The 8,280-nt window shown below is 40.4% G+C and overlaps 1 non-coding gene across 1 annotated transcript; it reads right to left on the bottom strand.

Moving 5' to 3' along the window:
• Nucleotides 1–7,476: 7,476 nt before the first annotated feature.
• LOC126025031 (U6 spliceosomal RNA) lies at nucleotides 7,477–7,583 on the bottom strand. The gene has a single exon (XR_007501082.1). It is a non-coding gene; the product is annotated as a U6 spliceosomal RNA (small nuclear RNA).
• Between the last annotated feature and the right edge of the window lie 697 nt (nucleotides 7,584–8,280).

Below are 8,280 nucleotides of genomic sequence, written 5' to 3'. Positions count from 1 at the left end.
TATCCTGACTAATCTCTCTTCTGTCGGGCTTTGAAATTTAATTTTTCTGGCTGAGAAAAGACTTACAGGAACACGATTTCCGGTCTCTGGCTCCAGGAAGTCCACACTGAGAGGAATTGTCGCAGGAAAGTCCTTTTCTTTCTCTAGTGCGATGAATCTAATGAAATGCAACAATAACTCAAAACAATATTGATTCTGATTTATCTTTAGAGATCTATTTACTAATATTTTCAGTATATGCAAATGCTATTAAAATCAAATGGAGTGCCTGAGCAATAGCACAAGGTAGGGCATTTGCTTTGCTTGTGGCTAACCAAGGATGGACCCAGGTTCCAAACCCGCCCTCCTATTTGGTCCCTGAGCCAGGAACAACTCCTGAATGCACGGTGAGGCCCCTAACCAAAAACAAACAAACAAAAAACAAACAAATAAAAACAAATGGGACGACTGGCAAAGTCACTTTACATTATGAGTTGAAAGAAATAAAAAGTCTCAGGACATTAGGCCTGAGAACAAAAATGAACAGGAGATGCCTTCATGTGAGGTCTGACAAGCACAACATGAAGGCACCTCCAGCTGATATTTACCTCATGATTTCCCCCCCTTCTCACAGGCCCTGAACTGCCTGGCAAGCACAGGCGAGCCATGCAATACCTTACTGGAGAAAACCCAAACTAAGGCCTTTTACTTCTCTACTGGAGTGTAAATCTCAGTTAACCAAAGGCTTGGAGAGGTGGCACAAATAGGAGAAGTCAGGTCCTATGGGTCTAAGAGCTAAAGTAAAAGCAATCAGTTTAGTCTGTTTGCTCAAAGGTAAATAGAATGATTGATTTTTTGAGATGCTTAGGAAACCCTCCATATTTAGCAACATAAGCTTTTGCAGAAATCGTTAGCTCCAAAGAGGAGTTGGGGACATGAAAAGAGAGGAAGAGATCACTAACTTCTCTCTCAAAGGATCTAACCAATGTTCAATGCTCTTTTTCCTCAAAAGTAAGAAATACATGTAATGTGAGAATATTATTTACACTAAGTAGTAGATTAGTATACGATCTAAACAGTAGCTTCTTTTGAAACCAAAGGAAAAATGTTTGCAAAAAAAGGGGGATAATTTGGTGCAAATATCTGTCGAGAAGTTCAGCTATTTAACTATAGGTTGAAGATAAAAAGTATACTGGAAAAATACCTTTCTAGGAGAGAGAACCAGATGTCTCTTTCATCAGCAGAACTGTAATCAAAGGAAGTAGGAAAGAAAAATTAAACCTCAATTAAATTTAAAAATTAAAATGAAATAATATAATCCTTATGCTAATTTATATTTAGGATTATCAATGGAAATGCTAACTTCTACTTAGGGTTATCAATAGAAGGAATTTCTGGTGGTTGTTCTGTTTGGGGCCATACCGGTGGTGCTCAGAGGCTATGGCTGAGGGTCTGTGCTCGGGGTCATTTCTTGTGGTGCTCAAAGGACCATCTAAGGTGTTGGAGTTCTAAACAGAAGTATGCTATATCTCTTGGCACTTTCCAGCAAATGTCTGAACTTAATGTTTTCCCTATTATCAGGTAATTTGTATTGATGTGTCTTTAAATTCAGTAGGTATTTCCTCTTTCATTTCATTCTAAACTAAGGTTACCCAGAATTTTTCCTTCCTTCTTTTTCCTTCCTTCCTCCCTCCCTCTTTCCTTCATTCCTTCCCTCCCTCCCCTCCCTCCCCTTCCTTCCTCCCTTTCCCTCCCTCCCCTCCCTCCCTTCTCCCCTTCCTCCCTCCCTCCCTTCCTTCTTCCTCCCTCCCTCCCTCCCTTCCTTCCCTCCCCTCCCTTCCTCCCTCCCTCCCTCCCTCCCCCTCCCTTCCTTCTCCCTCCTTCCTTCCTTCCTTCCTTCCTTCCTTCCTCCCTCCCCCCTCCCTCCCTCCCTTCCTTCCCCCTCCCTCCTCCCTCCCTCCCACCGTTCCTCCTTCCGTCCCTCCCTCCCTCCTTTCTTCCTTCCCTCCTTCCTCCCTCCTTCCCCCTCTCCCTCCCTCCCTCCCTCCCTTCCTTCCTTCCTCCCTCCCTCCCTCCCCCCCCCCTCCCTCCCTCCCTCCCTCCCTTCCTCCCTCCCTCCCTCCCTCCCTCCCTTCCTTCCTTCCTTCCTTCCTCCCTCCCTCCCTCCCTCCCTTCCTTCCTTCCTTCCTTCCTTCCTTCCTCCCTTCCACCCTTCCTTGCTCCCTCCCTCCCTCCCTCCCTCCCTCCCTTCCTTCCTCCCTCCCTCCCTCCCTCCCTTCCTTCCTTCCTTCCTTCCTTCCTTCCTTCCTTCCTTCCTCCCTTCCACCCTTCCACCCTTCCTTCCTCCCTCCCTCCCTCCCTCCCTCCCTTCCTTCCTCCCTCCCTCCCTCCCTCCCTTCCTTCCTTCCTTCCTTCCTCCCTTCCACCCTTCCTCCCTCCCTCCCTTCTTTCCTCCCTTCTTTCCTCCCTCCCTCCCTCCCTCCCTCCCTTCCCTCCCTCTCTCCCACCCTGCCTCCCTCCCTCCCTCCCTTCCTCCTTCCTTCCTTCCTTCCTTCCTTCCTTCTCTTCCTTTCCTCCTTCCTTCCCTCCCTCCCTCCCTCCCTCCCTTCCTTCCTTCCTTCCTTCCTTCCTTCCCTTCCCTTCCTTCCTTCTTCCTTCCTTCCTTCCTTCCTTCCTTCCTTCCTTCCTTCCTTTTCCTTCAGTGTGAATTTCTTAAATCCATAGAAATGAAAGGGGCCCAAAGCATGGGAGTCAAACCACCAAATGTGTACGATCTTGTAGTTTTCCATTTTAAAATTGCCATTTGGATCTTTAAAAAACGTTTTCTTTTTCTTTGCTGAGTCTCTACCCTTTACATTCATACTTCAGTTGGCATTCACCAATGAAGGTACTCAAAATAACAACTGCTGTAAAGTTCTTTTCTGGTATTTTCAACATGCGGATCTCAGAATTAGCCTCTACTGATTATCTTATTTTCTCTTTACCGGTTCTTTGTATGTCAAGAGATCTAGTTCTGGACATACTTAATATGATTTATTTGTAAAACAGTGTCCATTTATATCTTAATGGACAACTAATGTGATATGCCTCAATGATTTTATTTCTCTGCTGAGATTTCTAATCTTTAGATTTATTTATTATTACATTTCTTTGCTGAAATTTCTAATCTGATTTATTATATTTATTACATTTATTTTCAAGTGGCTTTCACCAGCAGAGGTAACTATAGTAACAACTGCTATAGGCAGCAGTTTTGTCCATTAGCTTTTGCTTTAAAAGACGTTGAGTGTATCCAGTGGTGGGGACTCAGGTACACTCTATATACATACATACATACATATATACACATATATGTATATCTGTAGACAGATATTTGAGCTTCCCTTTCCCTACTCTCCATTAAGATTTTCCTCTCAGTATTGCCTACAGTGAATATATCTCTGTATTCTGTTTCTTTAGTCCAGAAAGAGACTGGAATATTGTCAGGAGTAGACCCTAAACAGCACAATGTAGGTGTGGCCCATATTTGTTACCCCTCAAAAGATAGGCTGTGCGTATAACAAACACCAGCTTTTTTATTTTATTTATTATAATAATAATTTTTATTTTTTTAATTTATTTTATTTATTTATTTATTTTTTTGGTTTTTGGGCCACACCTGGTGACGCTCAAGGGTTACTCCTGGCTATGCACTCAGAAGTCGCTCCTGGCTTGGGGGACCATATGGGATGCTGGGGGATTGAACCGCGGTCCATCCAAGGCTAGCGCAGGTAAGGCAGGCACCTTACCTCCAGCGCCACCGCCCGGCCCCAATAATTTTTATTTTGATCAAAGTGGATTACATATTTTTCATAGTCATATTTTAGCTACATATTAACATTGAATCAGAGGATTCCCATCACCAAAGTTGTCTTCCCTCTACCCCTGTTCCCAGCGTGCATCCCATATACAACCTCCCTTCCCTCCCCCCCCACCCCGGGCTGCTAGTATAAGTAGTCCCCTCTTTGTCTAGCTCCTTGTACATTGGTTATCGATTCTTTTTTCATTGGCTTTGGATTTTGTGTTTAACTTTAATTATTTTTATTACTACTTAGTGCTCATACAACTGAACAAGCACCACATTTTTTTTCTTTCGTTTTGGGGTTTTTTTTTTGGGGGGGTGGGGTTGGGTCACACCCAGCAGCGCTCAGGGGTTAATTCTGGTTCCATGCTCAGAAATCGCTCCTGGCAGGCGCGGGGGACCATATAGGATGCCAGGATTCAAACCACCGTCCTTCTGCATCTAAGGCAAATGCCTTACCACTGAAGCACCAACTTTTTAAGAGAAATACAAATGCTAGAATGGGTTGAGAATGTGCAGTTGTTTAAGATCACAAGTTTGAAAATGGGCATACTCATGATGAATCAATATGCTGTGAGCATGTTCAAGATAAAGGCACCAATATTTTCTATTCATGTTTTTGCCAACTTTAACCCAGACATGGAATATATAGTCTTGCAAATCTATCCTTGATCCCTTAAAATAAACTGACTTCTGACTGTCATAAACTCCTACTTACCAAATCAGAACTTTGTGTACAGTTCAGGCAATCCATTATCTTGTAACATTAATTGAATGAATAAATGACTTCTAGAAAAGTTGGAAGTACATTTATTTCAACCTAAATGACTACTTTGTAATATGTTTCAGTGAAGTTCTATCTCAAGAATTTAAAAAGATCAACATAAAAGATCAGATACAGGGGACAGAATAGTTGTGCAGGCAGTAGAGCTTTTGCCTTGCGTGCACTAACCTAGGAAGGACTGCTGTTCATTCTCCAAATATCCCATAAGTCCTCCAAGCCAGGAGTGATTTTTGAGCGAATAGCCAGGGGTAAAACCTGAGCATGACTGGGTGTGGCCCAGAAAGAAAAGAAGGGGGAAAAACTCAGATGTAAAGCATTAGGGAAGGAGATACTAGAGTGAAGGCCCTGATCTGTGGCCAGTTATGGCCCCGTTAAAGGTCACTGGCCAAAAAATTTCTCCAAAAGTTCTTCATATTCATGGATTTTCACAGTATAAGAGCTCTTTGGGCAAATCAGAGGCATACAAATGTCTCTGTGGGTATATTAAAAGGTTACAGGTTTCACGCTCAATCAGAATGAAATTCTTCCCTTTATAAAATGAGAATAACACAAATGGACGAACTCTTTTTTACTCTATCCTAGAAACACTATAAAAATCAACTTTCATAACAGTACAACATGTTAATGCAGGGAAAGCTACAGTTCTTACCTGAACATGGCTACATAATTGATCGTGGGCCATTCGATGATTAAAGTCTTGGTCACATCAACGTTGTTCTCTCTGGCATCTTTTATGCAAGTACTCATCCAGAGGTTGCACAATTTAATTTTATATTTCATCTTAAATTGTTGCATCTGGGAAGATAGAAACCAAACAAGACTTTCTGTTGTTTGATTTTCTAAATGTAATGAAAGCTTCTGTGATAAGAGGGTAATTTTCAGTTATCAGGCAAAACAAGTCCTTGTCATTATTTTGTAGTCAAGCACAGTCACTTTAATGGGTCTAAGGTAGCCTTTGAAATAGCTGCTGCATTGACTCTTATGCATGACTTGATGCAGAAAATTGCCATGAAATGGCTGTTTTATTGTTCTCTATGTTGAGCATTCCATTTGGATCAAAAACTCAATTAGATTGATTCATGTAGTTTTCTGGGTCAGACCCGGTGATCACCTGGCTCTGCCACTCAGGAAGAATTCCTCTTGGCAGACTTGGGGGACCATGCTAAGTGTAGGGAATTGATCAAACCCCACCTGGCCATGTGCAAGGCAATGGCCTACCCACTGTACTCTCTCTTTGGCTTCAGGATAGAAAACAATTTTAAATGTGCTACTGCTAAAAGGAAATCACAGTTTATTTAAAACATGCTTCCTTCCAAGAAGATTAAGTCAGTAAACAGATATTTCAAAATACACACATCTTTTAATGCAACTTATCTAGGATTAAGGGATTTTACAATGCTTTTCCACTTGATTACTTTAAAAGGCAAAGATTCTGTACACATTCTGTTTTTAAAGAGTTTGTTCACCCCTTGTATTTTGACTAGTATAAAACACAAACCAAAAACACACTGCAGTCTAAAAGCAGAGCCTGGGACTAAAGCGAAGGGGGTAAAAAAGAAGTCAGAGGCAATTGACACAAGTAATATTCATCTTGGGGACTGAGAAGGTAATCTGCTTTAATCCAGCAATGAAGTTTCTTTCTGACAATATTGCGCTAACACCTCTCCCCTTCCCTGAGAATTTGGATATTCAAACCAACTTGTCTCTTGACCTGAAAGCCCCAATGAAATCAAAGCTACATCACCTAGAAGAGCCCCTCAAAGTCTTGCAATTCAGAGTATTGACAATGAGCATTCTCCAACAGCATTTAGAAAGTGAAAAAGAGCACGGAGATGGTGACACAGTTGTGTCTTACCTAGAATTCAAAACGTTTTAGTTGTTGTTTTTGGGGGATTGTTTTTTTTCTTTTTGCCTATTTCTAAAATAATGAGTGTGCACACTCATTAGAAGACATTACAGATAGAACAAACTACATGATACACTCTAAAATACAAATATCCCATAAAATACAAGATACAGATTCACGGTAGAGCAAATATATCTGATGTCTGGTATGTATATAGCAGAAAATATTACATAAGATATGTACAAATATTTAGATCACTATGTACTATGCAAATAGTTCTAGTTTGACCTCTACTTTCCCAGTATAGATATTCTTCACAGCTCTTTCTTACTTATTTGCTATTAAGAGGACTTTCAATACTAAATTGTAAAATAGAGGGGAGAGCAACAAAACATTATGTTCACTTGATCATAGAGGAAAGTCTTTCAATATTTTAGTGTTTCAGTAGTATGTTATTTTTGTGTTCATGGTAGATGAGTTTAAGTGTACTAAGAAAAGTCACAAAAAAACCATGACACTTTAAGAATCACTGCAAAAATCCAGAGATTTGTTCATTTTATGAGCAAAATGTGAAACAAAAAAGAGAAAGATATAGAAAAATCCCAATCACAATGTGCCTGAAATGCTTAAGTACATGGGATTCAGCTTAACATGAGGTGAAAGACATAAAGAAATCTGAAAATAAATGACTAACTTTAACAAAAGAGACATAAGGCAATGGAAACAATCACTGTTAATGAATGAGAAAGATTGTCAAAATTCATACACAATGATGTCTGTAAAGACATCCATGGCATTTTATTTTTATAAAATTTTATTGTGACCGATGTGATTTACAAGTCTTTCCCATTATACTTAAGGTACACAGTGACAGTGAATTGAGGCTATTCCCACCATCGGTGCTGTCCTTCCTCCACCCATTCTCAGCATGCATCCCACACCTCCCTCCTTTGATTCCTGGACTGCTAGTGGAACAGGTCCCCTTTGTGTATAGCTTGTTTTAGACTGGGTATCTTTTTTTTTTTTTTAAATATGGAACGCTTCACGAATTTGTGTGTCATCCTTGCGCAGGGGCCATGCTAATCTTCTCTGTATCGTTCCAATTTTAGTATATGTGCTGCCGAAGCGAGCACTAGACTGGGTATCTTGATTCTGTTGTTTTGACTTTGCGTTTAGTGTTTAGGTCTGATCATTTTTTATTTCCATTCAATGTTCATGTGACTGTTTGGTCCTGGCACCATGCACTTATTTTTTCTCTTCAAATTATGAAGCAGAACAAGATGATTCAAGTTAATACTATTAAATCAAATCACTGTAGATCTTCTTGGATAGATTGTATAAAACATTTTTACTTAAATGTTACCTTATTTCTTGAGAACTATTTAGGCAATAGAAGACTGGAACTATCCATCCTGGGAAGGCATGGTATATATTGACATATGTGTGTAATTGTTTGCCTAATGCCTGGTCCTGTTCTAGCAGCTATTACAGAGTCTCTGTTGGAATTTCTATGCACAATGACCTGTATAAAAAGCTCCTTTGGAGTACCTAGGGCACCAGCTATCTCCTGACCAATACTCACGGATTATACAGGTAAATCCTCAACCCAGTATTGAGAAGTAGAAGAAAGACATATGCTATCACATGTTACCTTCCTCAATTGTTTCATGTTTCAGGAAAGAAATGTTCCTTATTAAAGGGAAGAATTTGTCAATATTATCTGAATGCTTGCTATGAGAATGAACATAAAAGCAGTTTTCTGAAAAATAGTCCAAATATGTGCACAATTGCTGTAAGGATACCATCTACAGAAACAACCAAGGTTGTCTA

The sequence above is a fragment of the Suncus etruscus genome, chromosome 12, assembly GCF_024139225.1.
Source record: "Suncus etruscus isolate mSunEtr1 chromosome 12, mSunEtr1.pri.cur, whole genome shotgun sequence".
NCBI lineage: Eukaryota > Metazoa > Chordata > Mammalia > Eulipotyphla > Soricidae > Suncus > Suncus etruscus.
Note: the sequence above shows the minus strand (reverse complement) of the source record. Positions and strands in the feature narration are given on the sequence as shown.